The 20,560-nt window shown below is 47.5% G+C and overlaps 1 protein-coding gene across 2 annotated transcripts in view; it reads left to right on the top strand.

Annotated features, from left to right (window-relative positions):
• Positions 1–20,560, top strand: part of LOC139048622 (uncharacterized) — a 171,205-nt gene that overhangs the window by 36,446 nt on the left and 114,199 nt on the right. Inside the window, exon 1 of one of the 2 annotated variants that reach the window (XM_070523071.1) lies at positions 8,379–8,812. The exons of the other annotated variant lie outside the window; for it this stretch is intronic. The gene's annotated coding sequence lies outside the window, so the exon portion shown is untranslated. Of the gene's footprint in view, positions 1–8,378; positions 8,813–20,560 lie in introns of those variants that run through there. 2 annotated transcript variants of the gene reach the window in all.

Below are 20,560 nucleotides of genomic sequence, written 5' to 3'. Positions count from 1 at the left end.
TCACAGATGTCGCTGTTTAGCCACGCCGTCAAGATTAGTAAGTTGCTGGCGGAAGATAAGACGATATTTCAAACAATGTCGCGCTTTGAAATGAAGCTGCGCACGTTAGAGAAAATAGCTGACAATCAAGGTGCTTGTTGTCAAACATACTTAGAATGGCCTGTCGATTGACGGTGAGATGATTGCTATTTCACTTTTTTGGATATTCTGGAAGGGGAAGGCTTAGGTGACGATTGTCTACAGCTTTTGAGAGGTATTTACTTAGAAAATATCGTTTTTGTTGAATGGTAAGGGATGAGGAGCGAGGACAAAGTTCATAACCACAAGGGACTGAGGCAGGGTTGGCCTTTATCCCCACTGTTTTTTACGATGTACATGGTCAGGATGGAGAGGGCACTAGAAGGAAGTAATATCGGCTTTGATCTTTTACACAAACAGGCGGGTACAGTAGTAGAGCAGCGGCTGCCATGTTTATTTTATGCGGATGACATTGTGTTGCCAGCTAACAAGCAAAGTGATTTGCAACGTCTGGCTAATATCTGTGTGCAGGAAGGCAACAATTTAGGCTTTAAATTTAGTGTTAGAAAAGCAGGTGTAACGATATTCAATGAAAACGGTGAACAAAAAGTGGCGATACAGGGCCAGGAAATAGCTCGGGTATATAACAGAATATAAATACCTTGGTATATGGGTAAACGAAGGCAATAGATATATGAAAACACAGGAAAAAACAGTGACACTAAAGGGGAAGAGAAATTCAGCCATAATGAAGCACAGAGCGCTATGCGGATACAATAGGTACGAGGTGCTCCGGGGTATGTGGAAAGGGGTAATGGTTCCAAGACTTACTTTTGGAAACTCGGCTGTTTGCTGTAAATCAGGGGTACCATCAGGAGTCGATGGGAACCAAAGGTCAGTGGGTCGCCTCACATTGGGCGCTCACGGGAAGACTACAAATGAAGCTGTGCAGCGCGATATAGGCTGGACTAGTTTTGAAGTGAGGGAAGCTCACAGTAAAAGTGAGTATGAAGAACGGCTGAGGAATATGGAAGAAAGTAAATGGTCTGGGAGAATGTTGAGGTATCTGTACAGGAAAAACATTGACTCACAGTGGTGGAAGAGAACTAGGAAACTTACCAGCAAGTAGGCGGCTTGTAGGGGGGGGGGGGCAACACAGCAACAAAGAACGTCAAGCGGAAAGTCAGATGGACTTAAATATACTCATGGGTGGCGGCAATGGAAAAGAAACCTGCCATGAGTAACTACTCAAGAAGAAAAAATGAAATCAGAAAATAAACAATTTATGATAACTCAAAGGGAAGCTCATTACTTTTCGAAGTGAGATCGGGATGCCTGACAACACTCACCTATAAAACGAGATATAAGAAGGAAGAAGAAGCATGAATTTGCTGCGGTAAAGCTCGGGAAACTATGGAGCATGTTTCATTGGAATGTGAAGACGTCTACCCAGTGGTCGATTTAGGCCCCACTGGCCTCCTGAAGCCCTTAGGTTCAGCAAAAACAGTAGAAAAGTAAACATATCCGCAATAGGGATTAGTAAGAGCCGATTGGAGGTTTGGTGATTGTAGGGAAACGCCCAAAAACAGAAACGTACAGAAGCACAGTTTGCAATAGGGGATTAAGAAAATTTGGTTGTGGAAGTTCATTGATTTTTTAATCTTTTTTATTGTTTAACCTAGGTAGGACAGTAGGCAGTACAATAGCAAGAGCTCGGTGGCGCAACCCGCCACCTCGTTCCAAAGGGGACGCTCATAACATCCATCCATCCACTCACCGAAGCGGCGGAGTTTCCGAGGCCGGCCTTGGAGCATCGCCGCTCGTCGGCCGTATCCGCCGGCGCTGCATTCAGCCGCTATAAATTGGCGTCATCGGACTGCGCAGGGTATTTTGGCAGCAGCAGTGGCCACGGAACATCTGCCCCAAAACCCCTACTGTACTGTTAGAGGTTTGTACTTCGTATTGCACATTCCAATTTGGTTTACTCTCGCTGCTGCTGCTGCTCTGTCACCAAGTGCGCCAGCTGTGAAGAGCAATTGCATGAGACCAGTGAAACATATAGTGTGTGCGAGCGTGCAAAACAAACTGGAAATTGTGCTCGCGCTTCTGAGGCGACACGGAAATCGAAGGGTGAGATATACCGAAACAACTGGAAGCATCAACAATACATACATACAACACATACGTTTGGCTCACTTTGCAGCCGCTGTTTTTGAGGCCTTTTTACAGCCGCATCATACCTACCCTCTCGTAATTCACTATTAGATGGCCAAGTCATTAACAGGAGCCTGGCGCTCTTTGGCCGTATTTGACCCTTGCGCCATAACACCCCATAAATCCTTATCAACAGTGCAGAGCAGACAGATCCCGCACAGTAAAAGTACAAAAACACAAGTGCCTTATCTACAGGCTGTGTGGTCTATGCTTATAGGGTTAAACTAAAGGAACGATGTGTTATTGTCCCTAAAATCAACAGTAGGCGGCATTGAAGCAACAGTTCAGTTCATGCCTGATCACATGACTGAGTTGCTATCCCGTACGGAACAGAATCAACATCACATCAAAGATCTAAAAATAAGAATAATAAAACTTCAGACAGAAGAACCAAAGCTGGAAAGTCTTACGCTTCAGCTCCATGACCTCGAATGGCGCAATAGACGACACATTCTTGAATTTCAATGCATTGCAAAAACAGACAGCGAAAACTTGCTAGCTAATACGAATGAGCTAGCCGACAAGAATGAGCTGCCACCGCTATCTGACAAAGGTGTGTGTACTACTCATCGATGGCCGTCAAAGAAAGATAAGAGTCCTGGTATTATCTGCCGATTCACGAATCAAAAGGTCAGATATGTGTGGTGGTCCACAAGGCGTTTACAAAGCAATGCTGACAAAGAAATACGTATCCTTGAAAACTTGACAAAGCGAGGTCAGGAACTTCCGAGGGACGTGAAACAATGGGCGAAGATTGCGGGGTGCAAATATGTCTGGAACAACAATGCAAAATTTTTATCAGAAGATTGATATCGCGAATGCAATTGTAGTATCTGAGGCAAGTGAGCTTGCTAACCTTATTTCAGCCATTTTGCTTATTCTTCTATATCTGGCAGTGGTTTCCGTCTCGGATGCACATGTTTTCCCTTGTGACATCACGAATCACCTTGGAACAAACTGACTCCCTATATGCCCCCGTCAGAGTTGTAGGACGATCTCACCACTGACATCCAGTTGTAAGAGTTAGAGGTCGTAGGGACGAACCTTGAAGGAACTAGGCGCACAAGAATTTATCTACATATTTACATTAAAACAAGAGATACACTCGACTGTCTAGCGTGACCCCCAAATGGAGCACGCAAGACGAAGCATACATCACACCAGCAAAAAGCTCCAAGCACACCGCTTGTCGAGCACGAGCACGAGCGCACAGCTCACGAGCACGAGCACACTTAGTAGACGCGCAACTGCTGCTTATAAACACTCTGTCCTCCCTAGATCCCAATTCGTAGCGTCCAACGTCACGTAGTCAACACGCCTTTTTGGAGAAGGGTTACACACACTTCCACCAGGTTTTACTGACCACGTCGAGGAGAGTGGGTTCTCGTAATCACGGTGCTTGACCCGAGCAAGCACCCGAGCTGACCTCGTACAGCGGCCGCCTCGGCTGTCCATTGTCTGGCGTCTTCAAAGGCTCATGGGAAGGTCCCGCAAGGCATCTCCTTCCAGGAATTCTCCCTGATTCTGTCGAACCGGGAAGGCGTTGGCGATTTTACTAACAATAGTTGGTCCACCGATCGCGTTTATTCATAGCGGCGCCGAGGGGGTGTTGACGCGGCACATCGTCGTCCCTATACGAGACAAGTCAGCGCGGCAGGTGGTGAACGCTTCCATGGTCTCTTCGGGGAAGCTCGCCACTCTCGCAGCTGCAGCTGGCTGAGAAAACTTTCCATGTCGGCACCTCTGCAGGTCGTTCCTAACACCCCCGAATTTGGGGATCTGCTAGGCAAATGTGGAAGGCCAAGCACGCAAAACACTACGCCAAATGTGTTCAACTGCTGTGGTTTACCATTTATCGCTAGGTTGCGGAAAAACCTGCATTGGGCAGATTAGCCGTTGCGTACGACCGAATGAGGCAACGTTGCAGATTGTGTTCCTGTAAACCACGTATTTCTTAGGTGAGAACTAAGGTACAAGTAAAGATCAACCAATATGCGCATCCCGCGCATGGTGGGAATCAATGTAAACGAAGCTTTCCGTGCTGTTTGCTTTGAATGACGATAGTTAGCGGTATCGTGGACAGCGAATGTTTAATTTATTCAACGTTTAGTCGAACACGAGAGCGTTTCGTTGATGCTAAACGTTACTTTGTGTACATCACTGCTGTTTGTCGGCGTAGTACACATAACAGACAGGGGAGTTCTTTGCTTGAGGCGTTTTTGCGAGCCGTAATTCACGACTTCTGAGAGGGTTGAGCAATTCACTGCCTCACATCAACATCAGACTCTGGCAGAAGTACAAAACATTAAATTAATTATGGGGCTGCACTTGCCAAAACCATGATCCGTTTATGAGGCACACCGTAGTGGTGGACTCTAGATTATTTGCACACCGTGGTGTTCCTTGACGTGTCCCTGAATCTAAGTGCAGGAGCGTTTCTTATAGCGCCCCAGTCGAAATATGGCTTCCGCGGTCGAGATCAAACCAGCGACCTCGAGCAATGCCTTAGCCACAAAAATACCGTGGTGGGCACAGAAATGTTGACTTGACGTGTGACCACTCCCGTAGTGTCGCCTAGACGCTACGGGGATTTTTAATGCGACTCTGCTACTGCACGCCCTGTGTAAGCGTACCGCTTGACAGATTCGCATGGTGTTTGTTTTTCAGAATCACCACAAGCAGGCCGTACCCTACAATGAACTTGAATTTATCCCGTTTGCCCGCAATCACTGTCAGGTAGTAGCGTTTCTTTGGCTTCTCACGTTACCTTCTCGCAATTCCGCCCACTCCCCTAGTAAGAGAAGTGCGAGCGAAAACTGGCAGCGCTGTTTTTCAATTATTCCGCGACTGCGTCGGTTCTACCCATTCTCTGCCTCCACTTCCCCTTCATTCTGCCATTCTATCTAGCATCCCTCAGGACTTGCACGTTAGTAAAAAGGTAAGCGCCGCAATTTCTGCAGTGCTTTTGCGGGAGTTCGCAGATAATTACAACTGTCAAGAGGCTAATGTGGCAAAGCGTAGGGAGCTCCAGTGGGCAGTGTGCATATTCGAAGCAGTGCAAAGGTTTCTCTCGTCGTACTTCCTGTCTCCCTTGCTCATGTCAAGTATACGCACCCTCTAAACCGTGCCCCGACGTGATGTGCCAGACAGCAGCAGCAACAGCAGCAGTAGTGGGAAAGTCGAAGGAAGAGGGTAAAAAAGGAGTTTCGCTTGAAAACAGCGCGGAAACTGCTAGGGGCATATCACAATCACGTCAGTGGTCAAGCACGTGGCAGTCAAACACATGTTTCGCTATATGATGCGGAAACGAAATTGTTAGGTTTGATGCAAACAAAGTGAAGTGGTTGGTTGGATGGATGATAAGAGCGTCCCCTTTGGAACGGGGCGGTGGATTGCGCCATCAGGCTCTTGCTACTGCCTAATTTCCTACATAAGTTAAACAATGAAAAAAGAAAAAAAACACTATGAACTACCACGCCCAAATTTTCTGATCCCCTATTGCGAACTGTGCTTTGGTACGTCTCCGTCTTTTGTCGTTTTCCTACGTTTCTTCCACCAATCCTCCTATAGCCTCTTACTAATGCCTATTGCGGACATGTTTGCTTTACATGCCATGCCTATTGCTTTACATGCCTATTGTGGACATGTCTGCGGACATGTTTGCTCCCTCTGAATCCAAGGTCTTCAAGGAGGCCAGTGGTGCCTAAATAAAGCGCTAGGTAGATGTCTTCACATTCTAAAAAAAACATGCTCCGTCGTTTCCCTAACTTTACCGCAGCAAGCGCATGCTTCTTCTTCCTTCTTATATCTCGCTTTATAGGGGCGTGTTCTAAGGCATCCCGATCTCTCTTCGAAAAGCAAAGAGCTTCAATTTGAGATATCATAAATGGTTTCCTTCCTGATTTCGTTTTTTCCTCATAAGTACTCACTCATGGCAGGTTTCTTTTCCATTGCCGCCACCCATGAGATTATTTCAGCCTCTCTGACTTCCCGCTCGACCTTCTTTGTTGCTGTGTTGCCCACCGTACAGGCCGCATACTTGCAGGTAAGCTTCCTAATTCTGTTCCTCCACTGTGAATCAATGTTCTTCCTGTACAGATACCTGAACACTCTCCCAGCCCATTTACTTTCTTCCATATTCCTCAGCGGTTCTTCATACTCACTTTTACTGCGATCCTCCCTCACTTCAGAACTAGTCCAGCCCATATCACCCTGCACAGCTTCATTTGTAGTCTTCCCGTGAGCGCCCAATGCGAGGTGACCCACTGACCTTTGGTTCCCGTTGAGTCCTGATTATACCCCTGATTTAAAGCAAACAACCGCATTTCCAAAAGTAAGTCCTGGAACCATTACACCTTTCCACATACCTCGGAGGACCTCGTACCTATTGTATCCCCATAGCACTCTGTGCTTCTTTATGGCTGCGTTTCTCTTCCCCTTTACTGTTATGGTTTTTTCTTATGTTTCCATAAAACTATTGCCTTCGTTTATCCATATACCAATGTATTTATATTCTGTTACCCGAGGTATTTCTCGGCCCTGTATCTCCACTGTATCTTCACTGTTTTCAATGAATACCATAACACCTGATTTTCTAACACTAAATCTCAAACATAAGTGTTGCCTTCTCGTCCACAGATATTAGCCAGACGTTGCAAATCACTTTGCTTGTTAGCTAGCAACACAATGTCGTCCGCATAAAATAAACCTGGGAGTTGCGGCTCTATTACTGTACCCGCCTGTTTGTATGAGAGATTAAACCCGATATTACTTCCTTCTAGCGCCCTCTCCATCCTCACCATGTGCATCATAAACAGCAGCGGGGATAAAGGGAACCCCTGCCTCAGTCCTTTGTTGATATCAACTTTCTCCTTGGTCCTCATCCCTTCCCATTCAACGCAAACGGTATTTTCTAGGTAAATCTCTCTCAAAAGCTGTACAGAATCGTTACCTAAGCCTCCCCCTTCCAGTATATCCCACAAAATGTTACGGTCTACATTGTCGTAGGCTCCTGTAATGTCTAAAAAGGCCACATACAATGGTCTGCTTTCGGCTTTTCGCTTGCTCTTTGCTGCCCCCCTGGCGTCGAGAGTGCCTGCTGTATATACAGTGTTCCGTAAAGTCATGGCGCAGTTTTGACTGGTCACAGAAAAGCAACAAAACAAGTTAGAAGTGTGAAATTTCCGCGAAATAAAAGGAGAACTCTACAAGTTTACGTAGTATCGTGCGCAAGGGTGTGCGCACACAGGTGATGCAGTAGCGGATCAGTCCACGCCAGCGGAGATGTGGGCGGTGCAGAGGAAAGTTCAATGTTTCCTGTGGCATGCTAAATTTGAGTCCGTGACTGAATTGCAACGTTAATATCGTTGCGTGTACAACAAAGCGCCACCATTTAATCATTTAGAACAGAGAATCACAGACGTTATTCCCTTTGTTACACCAAACCTCCTTAGCCATCTGTGAGAAGAACTTGAATATTGTTTAGATGTGTGGGGGGCAACAAATATAGGGCACCTAGAGCTGCACTGGACAGGTATAAAGCTTGGAGAGTTTTGCATTTATTTGGTAAAGATTTCACATTTCTATCTTCTTTCGTTCATTTCCTGTGACCATGACTTTACGGACACACTGTATGTAGGAAGCTTTGTCCCAATAAACGGTGTGAGCGTAGCGCCCTCTTTCGTTCTCTTCTGTTTTTCACTTAGAATTTTTCTTTTCCCAGTTTTTGGCGCTACAATATGAGCTTGTTCTGCTCATTTCTGCTCTAAACAATTTTCGCAGTACATGAGGGATAACTGTCAAGCGTGTTGTTTACCATAAGCATGGAAATAAAGAGGTGGTCGTCCAGGCGCGGTGGCCAGCTCTCTACATATGCTGCTGGTATCATTCAGTAACTTGTGTATTTCTTCTTGTGGCCTCGCCCGCACAAACGGCGTTAACCGTCGTGAGTCAACGTCGTCTGTCCTGCAACGTTGCTTCGCGAACCAAATTCTCGGGGCCTCCCCCACATTTCGGGGCCCGTCCGAGGAAAGGAGCAGCGGCGTCCCTTTCTCGGCGGTGACCCACATTTCGGGCCTCTCCTCTCACTCGGCGGGCGTCTATAAAGTGGTGCGCGAGCACAGCCGACCGCGGAGAAAGAGCTGGCGGCGCGTGTCCACGTCTCTCGCAGTAGCTGGCCCGTCGCGAAGTGCAGGTCGAGTGGGTCTATCGTCAGGCACTTGCTTCGGTCGACCGGCCACTGCTGAGGTTCCTTTTAACCTGAGAGCGAAGTTACGAGGCATCGAGTGAAAGACTCGGATGCAGTGCTTTATTGGCCGTCGTGGTGTGCCCGAACTCTTTTTGTGCGTTTGTGGTCCGCGAACAATCCGGAAAACAGCGAAAGTGTAAAATATCAGGCAACCTGAGTATCCCCTGCGCGCGCTCCAGTACTGTGCGCGACAGCAAGCATCTGTGACCCAGAGTGCAAGAAGAGACCCGACATCATTCGTTTGCTCTGAAGTGACCCCAGTCTAGCTGTTTCGAAGCAAGACACGAGACAAACCACTCGGATAACTGCCAACTCATTCGGACGCTGCGTGAGGCAAGTATCAACCACTATATTATGTTAGCTTTACAGTTGCACCAAGAGCGACTAGGGACCAGTTGGTGTCTGAGACCAACAAACTTCTCTAAATGGCCTCACCACAAAATTGCCATAGCAGGAGAGAAAGTTGAGAATCGCACAAAATTGTCTTTCTTTTTGGGGGAGTAGCAAGTGGAAACAATGGCTGGTGATGATGACAGGTGCATTGAAACTCGTCTGACATAATGAGAAAAGCTTCACCATTACCAGTAGTTGGCTTGTTCAAAACGAATTTAATCTCCACAAAGGGGAATCAAATCTTTTTTTTTCTTTCCTGCCAGCTTTGTACACCAACAAAGCAGTTATTTGGCCGTAGCGAACGGTTGCTCGCACAGAAACAACAGAAACGACGATGTAACCACGCTCTGCTCGACGCTTGTGCTTCTGCTTCTTACGCCCTTGTTCGCATCGAGTAGTTGATTTTCTTGTCGTAATAAACTGACTAGCCCGGAAAGAAGTAGTGTACAACAGGAATGTTATTTGTACCTTAATTTATATTTTGGTCGGACTTCAGTCAGCTTACCACACATAATTCGTATTAGGGAATGCCCGAGACATATCGAGCGCCCCCTTCTCACAAACTCTACATATTATCGTTCAGAATTCTTTATTTTTACACTTGTAACCGACATATCTCAACATTTAAAGAACTGGTCTGTCATGCTAGATGATGTCCAGTACTCAGGTTAGGAGTTTGCAGAAGTCGTCTATTAGCCTAGTTCGTATGGCGGCTATTTCAAACGCGACGCCAATATCCAACGCCTATTACCGCGCGTTGCGCACGGAAACAATGTGACCGGCGCTAACAACGGTGCTGCGGCCACAATTGGAAAGCTTGGTACAAACGTTTCTTAAGCGTGCGATTCACCAGTTTACTTTATGCGTGCTGGTTATCCACTCGTGATGCAGTGGAAAGACTTGCCGGTTAGTGCACTATTCCAGCTGGCGTTCGGCCATCAATGCTTACTAACCAAGTATTTTAACACGAGAAAGTTTTATGTCGGCCACACAGAAAATCTGATCGCTGAACGAATGTCACGCAATTATCATCACGCAAGCCCGCGAGATGGCGACACTTTTTCAACCTGATAGTTGGGATAGTAGCACAGATATGCTAGAAATATTTGGTTTATTATATGAATAATGATTTTAAAGTTGTTGAACCGATTGGGCACCTTTTCGGATTTCACCTGAACCATAACGCTGGAGTGAGGCTGGATCGTCACACTGCCGTCGGAAACACGAAGACCCGTTTTATAGAGGCAGGCATCATCTTATGTCGTAGCTTTCTTTGTAGAGAAAGTGATGTAACGTGTCCTGAGTTCAATGATGGCACCATATTCCCGGAAAATTCGCGCCGACCAGTGCAGCTAGCGAGGAACGTGGAATTTCAGTGCAAACGCTAAGAGGAGCGACAACGTGTCTGCCATCTGAAGAACTTGCGTCCCAGTCCAAGGCATAACAACTTTCCGCTAATAATTTTCCGCTAATAATCGAGTAATCGGCATCAGCGCCTACTGGCGCACTAACATTTCTATGGTCGACAAGCACTAGTACGTTCTTTGAGAACTTGTCTTCAAGGTGAGGTACAGGCGTGGTCGAATCTCTGGATACAGCCGTCGTCAAATCTCCGTCGGGAATAGGTAGCGTCGATTGGAGGTCTTTAGCAGGGCGCGTATCAGCAGCCGCGCCTCGAAAGGTCCCTAACGTCAGTTTTCCGGGCGAGGTTTTGGATACTGTCCCTGCGTCATCATCGATGTTCCTGCATGACCTGAATAAGATCGCTGCGGTGATGGCGATCGCGGCTGGTGTTTCACTTACTGCGGCGCACGCTGCTGGGTGATGAACTCTTCCATTCCGGGCGACATCTGCCCGAACCGGGGTCGAGGTGTATTGGCAGCGAAACCCAGCTGTCCAATGTTTTTTTTTTTTTTTAACTTGTGCGCAAACAAACAGGAACGAACAAGAGGAGCAACACAAGGACGAGCTCTTTCTAACAACGCCTTTTAGTTTCGAAAAACCACCTGCTTAAAAGGCCACAGATCTGCGCGATCTAATCAACAGAGCACACCTATAGCGCATGTAACAACACTTGTGATAAACTGCCGTGGACCAAAGCCACCCAGTCAACATAAAAACAGCAAGGCGCATGAAACAAGCACTTACGATGAAAATGCGTTAAAGATGTGATGACAGAAGCGAATTTTCGTTATCCGACAATAAAACACAAGGATGGCTGATGCATTTTTTCCTTTTGTTTTTCAATCCAGCGCGCTTCAACAATTTCTCTCTCGGTTTGATTCCTATGCCTATGCAAAATGTCAGTGCTACAAAGACAAGGTGAGCAGTCACGTTTTTCACAATGCATTGCAATATGCGTACCAGGGTGACCTTCCAGACTATATAAGTGTTCCCTTAGTCTCGTGTTAATGCCCCTCGAAGTCTGCCCTACGTACACATTACTACACGTCATAGGAATCTGATAAACAACGTTCTTCAGCCATCAACAAATTGGTTCTTACGCGGATGTTTCACGCTACATTCTTTCTTTGCATCGTTCTTTCTTTCAAACTTATTTTTAACCTTAGAACACACACTACCGATTTTGTTTTTTGGCGAAAACACCACTTTTACTTCGTAACTCCCAGCCACCCTTTTATGTATGTGTGAAAGGCCGGGAACATACGGAATCACTGAAACCTTGGAAGCTAAATCATTCTGACTTTGATTGTGCATTGCTCTTTATCGTGTTTAAGTTTTTTCATTAGTCTAGCGCGTGACGCCAATTATCACAGCGAGCGGGTACCCAGGCTTTCTCAACTAATCAACTTGCTCAAGAAATGCAATGTTTACAGTGTGGCAACATGACTTTTCAACGCTGACCGGAAACACAAAATGACTATCCCATTCTTCACAAGCCTGGAATGGTTTGAGGCATAGTTCATTAGCGGGAGATTCGTTAAAAAATGAATCTGTTCCAAATAGGTCGACTCGCAGTTACGCTCCTGCTGTCCAAGTTGACGATAGTGGTATTCTCGGTATACGTGACTCGTCTCACCACAATGATAATAAAGCGATCGTCGGTCGGGCGTGCGCCAAATGTCCGATTTACGTGTGACAGGGTAGTTGACCGGCAAGTAAGGAACCACTTGTGCCGAATGCAGTGCAACGTGGAGGGTGCCGGGAGCTAGCGGCGCTGATGCAAGGATCGAATGCCTCAATGTGTCTCCGGAAGTCACACGCTAGAAATCGCTCGCAGCGGGTGGCGATAAGGCCGATGTAGGGAAGCTGCACCTCAACGCGCCAGCGTAAGCCGTGCGCCGAAAGTCACTCGCCTGGAGTGCTTGTTCGGGGCGAGGTTGAGGTACCCCGAGTGCATGCTGCCCTTCGTCATGCACGATGCCGGAAATGTATTTGACTTCTGGCGGCTGCACCCGATGCAGCTGATGGAGCTAGGGGCGGAATACCGAACGTATTATCTTGCGGAGTACTTCAATGTCAGTCGCGAAAGCTCCCAGACTGATGGTCGTCGAAGCAACGTTTACTTACCGGTTGTGCTGGTTCGACCGCGGCTGCAGCGCCTTTTCCATAACAACTGCTGTGAGGAAATCGGTATCCGTCCTCGGCGGACTACGAACAAGCGCACCGAAAAGCTGCTCTTTGACAACCCGCATCAAATGACGGAGCTTCTGGTCTTTGGGCATGCTAGGATCGACTCGTCTGAAGAGACGCGTCATGCCTTCCACGTATATAGTTACACTTTCTTTGGGCTTCTGAGCGCGCGATTGGAGGGGCCGTTCTGCTCGATCTCGAGAACAGGGGCTCGAGTAGGTTTACAAGAATCACCGGCGTAACTCACGCCATGACGTCCAGACCTCTTCGCAGTTCTAGAACCGGGTGCGAGCACCATCCCAGAGGCTAAAATACACGTTCCTTAATTTCGCTTTGTCGTCGCCCTCATTGAAAGCTGCTACTCGTTCAAAGTGGTCCAGCTAGTTTTCTGTGTCTTCAAAAAGTTCGCCGTAGAAGGAACTTGGCACTCGCGGGTTCTGCAGCGTGTAATGAGTTGGTACTGCCGCCTCTATACATTCCACCACGGCCATTGTCCTGCCAGATGATGGTACGATCTCTAGGGCTAGTTCCCGAATCCGGCTGACACGGCGCACTGGTGTAAGCTCCGGTATGGCGCTGACGTTCTTGGTGCAAGTGGGGTTGAGCCAGTGTCTCTACCGTCAACTGAGTACATGAAAAACTGAAGCACCCGCACGTGGGTCGGAGACTCTTCGTCTGACTCTTCACTGGCGTCCGTCAAAGAAGGTGATGGCGCATGACGCGTGCACTGGCGCTCGTTTTCTTCCCCTTTGCAATCCTGCAGCGCCTGTTGCAAGGTGTTGGTATTTATATTGTTACGGTGAAGTGAAGGATGAAGTTGAATTGGACTAGAGGAAGACAAAGTCTGGCAGTTGCCTGAACGCCATATACACCATTTGTAAATGTACAATATTTTACACTCGTTGTCCTGCTTTCTTCCTGCAACATCTTGGTGGAGGTGTGGGGTACAATCACGGAACTTCGCAGCGGACATCATATACCTGCTGCCACAATGGCAAATCAACCCACACAAGCGGCAACGCCTCAGCAGCCCGTGACAACGGTCATCCTCACTCATCCGCGGGACCCGGGGAATGGAATGGAATGGAATGGAGTTTATTCCGCAACAAGAAAATGTTACGAGGTGGACAGGTAAAAGCTGTAAAAACAGCTTGAGGAGCCCTGAACCCCTATCACACGTGGAAGCATAAAAGCGTGCGGCTAAGGGAGTACGACCTACTAAGAGGAAAACACTTACAGGAGTTATAAAACGTCACTGTAAAGGGGATTATACAGTAGTCAAATCAAAAATCACCGTATCACATCATTATACAAGCATTAAACGCAGTTGCTTTGGTGATGTGCTAGATATGTCAAACTTATTTTCTTTTATTATGTGGTTTAGAAGTGTACGCAATTGAAATTTTAACATTTTATTTCCGTAATTGGTCCTACATTTGGCGACGTACCGCACTTCAGGATGCGCACATTATAAGCAAGGAAGTTTTTCTCAAGCCTTGCTTGGTTTGTCATGGCATCATTATGTTTCAGCAAACCGAGTTTACATAAACGGCATAGCTTGTAATCATACATTGATGGAACCTGAATGAAGTGGTGCTTCTTAAACAATTGTGCACTGTGGTAGCGATATAGGACTTCACAGGCTAGTCGTAGAGCACCTTTTTTGCAAGACAGAAAGTTTGCTAATGTTTGAAGTTGTTGTTGTTGGCCATAGAAGAAACGCGTAATTCAATAGCGAAGAAAATAAAGAGTTATATATGAGTATGTTAACAGAGGTACGAAAATAGCAACAGTGACGGCGCATAATGCCGGTTGTCCTAGATAGTTTATTAATAATGTAGTTCACGTGCTCATCCCATGTCATGTTTTGTGAAAAATACACGCCCAGTGATTTGAAGCTTTTTACCACTTCAATTTTAGAGTTATTTAAAGAAATTGTGGGTAACTGGACATCTTGTGGCACGGACAACGCCGACGTCGAGGACTGGATTAAGATGTACGAGCGAGTGTGCGACAACAACAGGTGGGACCCAACAATGATGCTAGCAAACGTGATATTTTATCTGAGGGGAACTTCTAAGCAATGGTACGACACACGTGAAGCTGGCCTAACAAACTGGGATATCCGCAAAGAAAGAATGCGAGACCTGTTTGACAGACCTGTTCGTCGTCAGCTGGCAGCAAAATAAAAAACGCTTGCCGCGCTCAGATCTCCACATACAGGATGTGCTGGCCCTCTGTCGCAAGGCTGATGACAACATGACCGAGGCAGACAAGATTTGTCACATACTGAAAGGTATTGCAGACGATTCCTTCAATCTACGGATGTGTAAGGATTGCGCCACTGTGGATGCAATTATAAAGGAGTGCTGGCGCTTCGAACAAGCGAAAGGCCGCCACGTAGCTCAAACTTTCGAGCAATTGCCCAATACCGCCGCGACATCTTCTTGGGAAGACCCGTCGCGTTTCGTTCAGCCCAGAGGGCCGGAAGAAATAACGCGCACCGTTCGCCGTGAGCTTGGGGCCATGGCCCCGGCTCCCGTTCGTTCAGGCTGTCGGGAAAGCGTTACCGCTAGCAAACATAAGAAATAGCAAGTTTGGGGCATTCAATATCTCTGCTCGGTCCACCATAAAAACACCACCAGATTTCTTCCGCCGCTCGCTCCCAGACGCAAAGCTTTGCCCCACTCCATCGCAACCCGGCTGACTGGCGCAAAGCGGATAATAAACCCATCTGTTTTAATTATTCCGGTATTGGACACATCGCCTGTCATTTCCGCAACCACCGGTCGTCGCCTTCTTGTTGGTCGTCTTCGAGTCATCACCGCTATGTACCAGACAATCGTACTTTCTCGCCCTATACGCCGACTAGGAACATCAGCGCCGACAGTGCTCTACCAAGATCCAGCCGCTCCCCGTCTCGGCAAGGTCGTAGGTCCCGTTCGTCTCTCGTTCACCGCTCTTCGTACCCTTCTGCAACCAGTCGCTTCGCTTCGGGAAACTAGGCGGTGCAGCTCATGGAGGTGAAGCTGCAACTTCGACCCGGCCCACAAATACTCTGTTGACCCTGACTACATGTGGAAACCTACTGTACATTGAAGTTCATGGCGCTCCTGTTCGATATCTCGTTGACACTGGAGCGCAGCTTTCAGTTATGAGCGCTGCTCTCCCCCGAAGGCTCAAAAAGGTTCTGACAGCCGCCGTGCCGTGCACTGCGCGAGTCGCCGATGGGAGTACTTCACCTGTCCTTGGAATGTGCACAGCACGTGTGACCACTGGGGCCATTATACCGTTGTTCTATTTATCGTCCTTGAACGCTGTCCGCACTACCCAATTCTCGGCCTGGACATCCTTTCGAAACAATCTGCCCAAATTGACTGCTCCACAGGTGTTGTACAGTTGGATCTGCCGCTTCCTGCCGACGCAACCACTTGTGCTTCACACCGCTTATGTTCTGCTGAGTTTGCAAGGCTGTCTCCACAGGCGGCTACAAATGTCCTCCTGACGCCTTGTCCACGTTGTGTCGCCGCTTACTGACGTGGTTTTGTCACGCAATATTAGCCTACCGAAAACCTTAATCCTGATCCGCGAAAACTGCGCTGGCGTGCCTATCCTCAATGTTGGATTTTCGTCGTATGTGCTGCCCCACGGTATCGCCATAGCGCATATCACTTCTTTGGAAGAATTTCAGATTTCTTCTTTGACCTCAGAATCCTTCCTCAGTACCAACGGACCTTTGTCACCAACTACTTCGTACTGGACGCCTGCAGACGATGTTTCTAAGATGACCCTTGACCTTCCTTCCGAGCCAACAACAGCTCTTTGTCACCTCCTGTAATCTTATCGGGACATCTTTGATTTGGACGACCGTTCACTTGACCAGACATCTGTTGTCACGCATCGGATCGACACTGGGGACGCCAGCCCCATTCATAGGCGGCCATATCCTGTCTCCACAAATGAAAGGGCCATCATCATACAGAAAGAGGCCTAGACAGGATGATGCACAAGGACATCATTGAACCTTCCAGTAGCCCGTGGGCATCACCGGTTGTCTTGGTAAAGAAAAACGACAACTCATGGCGCTTCTGAGTTGACTACATCGCCTCAACAGGATAACAAAGAAGGATGTTTATTGATGACGCTCTAGACTGCCTTCACGGATCCAAATACTTTTCATCAATTGACCTCCGCTCCGGCTATTGGCAGATTAGCGTCGATGAGACGGTACGTGAGAAAACCACTTTCGTTACACCGGATGATCTGTACCAATTCAAAGTCATGCCATTTAGATTATGCAATGCGCCAGCTACATTCGAGCGCATGATGGACTCTCTTTTGCGCGGCTTGAAGTGGTCTACATGCCTCTGTTACCTCGACGATGTGATTGTGTTTTCGCCGAACTCTGAGAGCCACCTGCGGCGCCTCACAACCATACTGACAACCCTCTCCGTGTTTCGCAGGGCTGGCCTCCAGCTAAACTCTTTCAAGGGCCATTTCGGTCGCCGTGAAATTAACATGCTCGGCCATCTCGTTAACGCCACCGGAATTCAACCTAATACACAGAAAGTTCACGCCATGCGAAATTTTCCTGTACCTTGTTCAAAAAACGATGTCCGTAGTTTTCTGGGCTTATCCTCTTATTTCCGGCGATTTGTGAAAACTTTTGTCGGCATCGCTCACCCTCTCACTGACTTTATTAAGAAAGACGTCTCTTCCTCTTAAGGACCACTGCAGGAGAAAGCCTTCTGTGCCCTGATTGAGCGGCTTACAATTTTCCCTATTCTTTCACACTTTGACCCGTCTGCGTGCACTGAAGTACGAACTGACGCGAGTGATCATGGTATCGGCGCTGTCCCCGCTGAGCTCCAACAGGGCCACGACCGTATCATTGCTTGCGCTAGCCGCCTTCTTTCCACGCAGACCGAAATTACTCCATTACTGAGAGAGAATGTCTCGCGCTCGTAAGGGCGATCGCGACATTTCGATCGTACCTTTTCGGTCGGAGCGTCTGCGTCGCACCCGATCATCACGCCGTGTGCTGGCTCTCCTCTTTGAAGGACCCAGCTGGACGACTAGCACGTTGGGTTGCATCTACAAGAACATACATTTGCTATTGTGTATAAGTCAGGGCGCCTGCATAAAGAGGCTGACTGCCTGTCCCGCAATCCCGTGGATCAACCGGAGCATACCGATGCAGACTCGGACATCAGTGTTCTATGCCTCTCCGCCTTCCTCCATATTGGCGACGAGCAGCGCAAAGATCCTGTTATTCGAACACTTATAAAACGCCTAAACTCCTCGCCCAATGACCCGTCCATCCGGATGTTCACCTTGCGCGATGGAACTTTATACCGTCGTAGCGTTCGTCATGACTGCCCGGAGCTCCTTCTAGTGATTCCCAAGCACCTTCGACTCGCCATGCTCCAGCAAATTCACGACGCTACTACTGCTGGACATCTGGGCATCACTCGTACTTACGACTGCCTGCGGCGCCGCTTCTTCTGGCCCGGCATATATCGCTCGGCGCCCCGTTATGTCGCTTCTTGCGACTTCTGTCAGTGCCGGAAGACGCCTGCTATGCCTCCCGCTGGTTTGCTTCAACCAATTGATATCCCTACAGAGCCCTTCTTCGATGTGGGCCTCGACTTCCTTGGCCCCTTTCCAATTTCCATCAAAGAAAACAAATAGATTGCTGTAGCAACTGACTTTGCCACGAGATATGCCATCGCACGAGCTCTGCCAACCAGCTGCGCTACAGATGTCGCCGACTTCTTGCTATACGACGTCATCCTGCACCACGGCGCCCCTCGCCAGTTGCTGACAGATCGCGGCCGCTACTTTCTATCGAAGGTCGTCGATGATCTGCTCCGCTAGTGTTCTACAGAACACCAGAGTGCTACCTCGTGCCGCCCTCAAACGAACGGCTTCAGCGAGCGACTCAACCACACAGTAACTGAAATGCTCGCCATGTACGTTTCCGACAATCACCGCGACTGGGACGTCGCTGTACCATACATCACTTTCGCATACAACCCGTCCCGTCACGACACTGGCGGATTTTCACCCTTTTACCTTTTGTATGGTCGTGACTCCGCCTTGCCATTTGACACGTTGCTATCTTCCGCAGTACAAGCACCCAGCACTGGTTACGCTCGCGATGCTATTTACTTATCCGCCCAGGCCCGCGATGTCGCCCGACATCACCTCACAGTCTCTCAAGCTTCTCAAAAACGAGGCTACGACCTTCGGCACCGAGACCGCCATTTTTCACCTGGTTCTCTTGTCCTGCTCTGGACGCCTTCACGGTGGGTCGGCTTGTCGGTAAAACTACTTTCCCGTTATTCTGGTCCGTACCAGATCTTACGCCAACTGTCCGACGGGCCATACGAGATCGCCCCAGTGGGTCAGCCTTCAGTGCCTCCCAACGTCACCAGTGATGTTGTTCACCTCGCCAGGCTCAAGCCCTATGTCCCCCCATTAAGTGAGGTTCTCTCTCTCTCTCTCTCTGTCTCTCTCTCTCTCTCTCTATATATATATATATATATATATATATATATATATATATATATATGCGAGGCCTAGCAAGCAAAACAGTTGAGTTTGAGCACCTTCTTACGCAGCACAATCCACATGTTCTCGTAGTGATGGAGACTTGGGTTGCCCGCCGAAATTGCTGATTCTGAAATAGTCCCCCCTGGTTAACGGGTTATCCGCAAAGATCGTGACACGCGAGGCGGCGGTGTGGCTCTCATCATTAAAGAAAGAATTGACGTCGTAAGATTCAAAGAGTGTCCTGAAACCGAAAGTATTTGGTGCAAGCTTAAACTCAACGGCGTTTCCTGCGTACTTGGAGCGGTATATAGACCCCCAATCGCCCCTCTAACATTTTTGAAATCAATCCAAGACTATCTGTGCTGTAATGTACCTGCCGGCGCGCGTTTAATGGTCGCGGGAGACTTTAATCTTCCGGGTACACAATGGGACAGTCTTGAAAGTGGTTCTTCCGACGTTACAAACTGTGACACCCTGTTTTACATCGCATGTAATCAAAACTTAACACACGTTGTGAATGAGATAACTACAAGTGGACCACGAGAGAAACATTGCTGGACTTGGTGTTGGGAAATTAAATATTGAAGAAGGACTTTCAGACCACAAACTTGTTATACTTCTCGTAAAAAGTGGTCTCCTATGTAAAAATAAAAGGAAACAAATCTTCGTTAGAGATTTGAACAAGGCTGACGACGTCAGCATTTTAGACCACATAGAAAAGCAACTTTACTATTTCAAGATGCTTTGTTGGGTAACTTGATTCATTGTATTTGGAAAAATTGGATGCGCTTTGTAGACAATCACAAGGAATTGCGCCTGTCCCTTCTTCCTTGTGATCGTCCAATTTTTCCATTTACTTTCTCGACGGATCGGATAACGTTCATATCTTGCGGACGGAATTTAAAAGAACAATCAATTATTGCGCGGACAAACTAGTACCTCAACGTAAAAAAAAACAGTTAGAAAGCGTTACCCGTGGGTTAATCGAGAAATTTTTCATTTAAGACGCAAATTGAAACGCATGAAAGAAAAAACAACGTAAAAGAACAAGATGACATTTCACAAATATCATCTATTTTTAAGCTCAAATTAATTTCAGCAACAGAAAAATATTTTTCTGAGACTTTACATTCTTTTATCAAATGTTCACCACAACGTTTCTGGCGTCACATCGCTCCTACGAAAGACTGCATTCAGTGCATACATTTCGGAGGCCACATCGTAACCCATCACACAGAAATTGCTGAAAAATGTTACGAGTTCTTTCACCCCGTATTCGTGCCTTCAGAAGTTCAAAGCGCTGACCTCTGCACCGAAAGTATCCACGAACAGGAAGGCATGCCAGATATCACTATATCCGAGCAAGGAATATTATCGCTTTTGCTAGATATTGACACAAAAAAGTCGCTTAGTCCTAACAACGTCCCAAATGAGTTTTTAAAACGTTATGCAGAATAGGTGTCTGAATAGTTAAACATTATTTTCAGCTTGTCCCTGGATAAGCGAAAATTGCCCTCCGACTGGTTAAGAGCGAAAGTT

The sequence above is a fragment of the Dermacentor albipictus genome, chromosome 8 (assembly GCF_038994185.2).
Source record: "Dermacentor albipictus isolate Rhodes 1998 colony chromosome 8, USDA_Dalb.pri_finalv2, whole genome shotgun sequence".
In the NCBI taxonomy this organism is placed as follows: domain Eukaryota; kingdom Metazoa; phylum Arthropoda; class Arachnida; order Ixodida; family Ixodidae; genus Dermacentor; species Dermacentor albipictus.
Note: the sequence above shows the minus strand (reverse complement) of the source record. Positions and strands in the feature narration are given on the sequence as shown.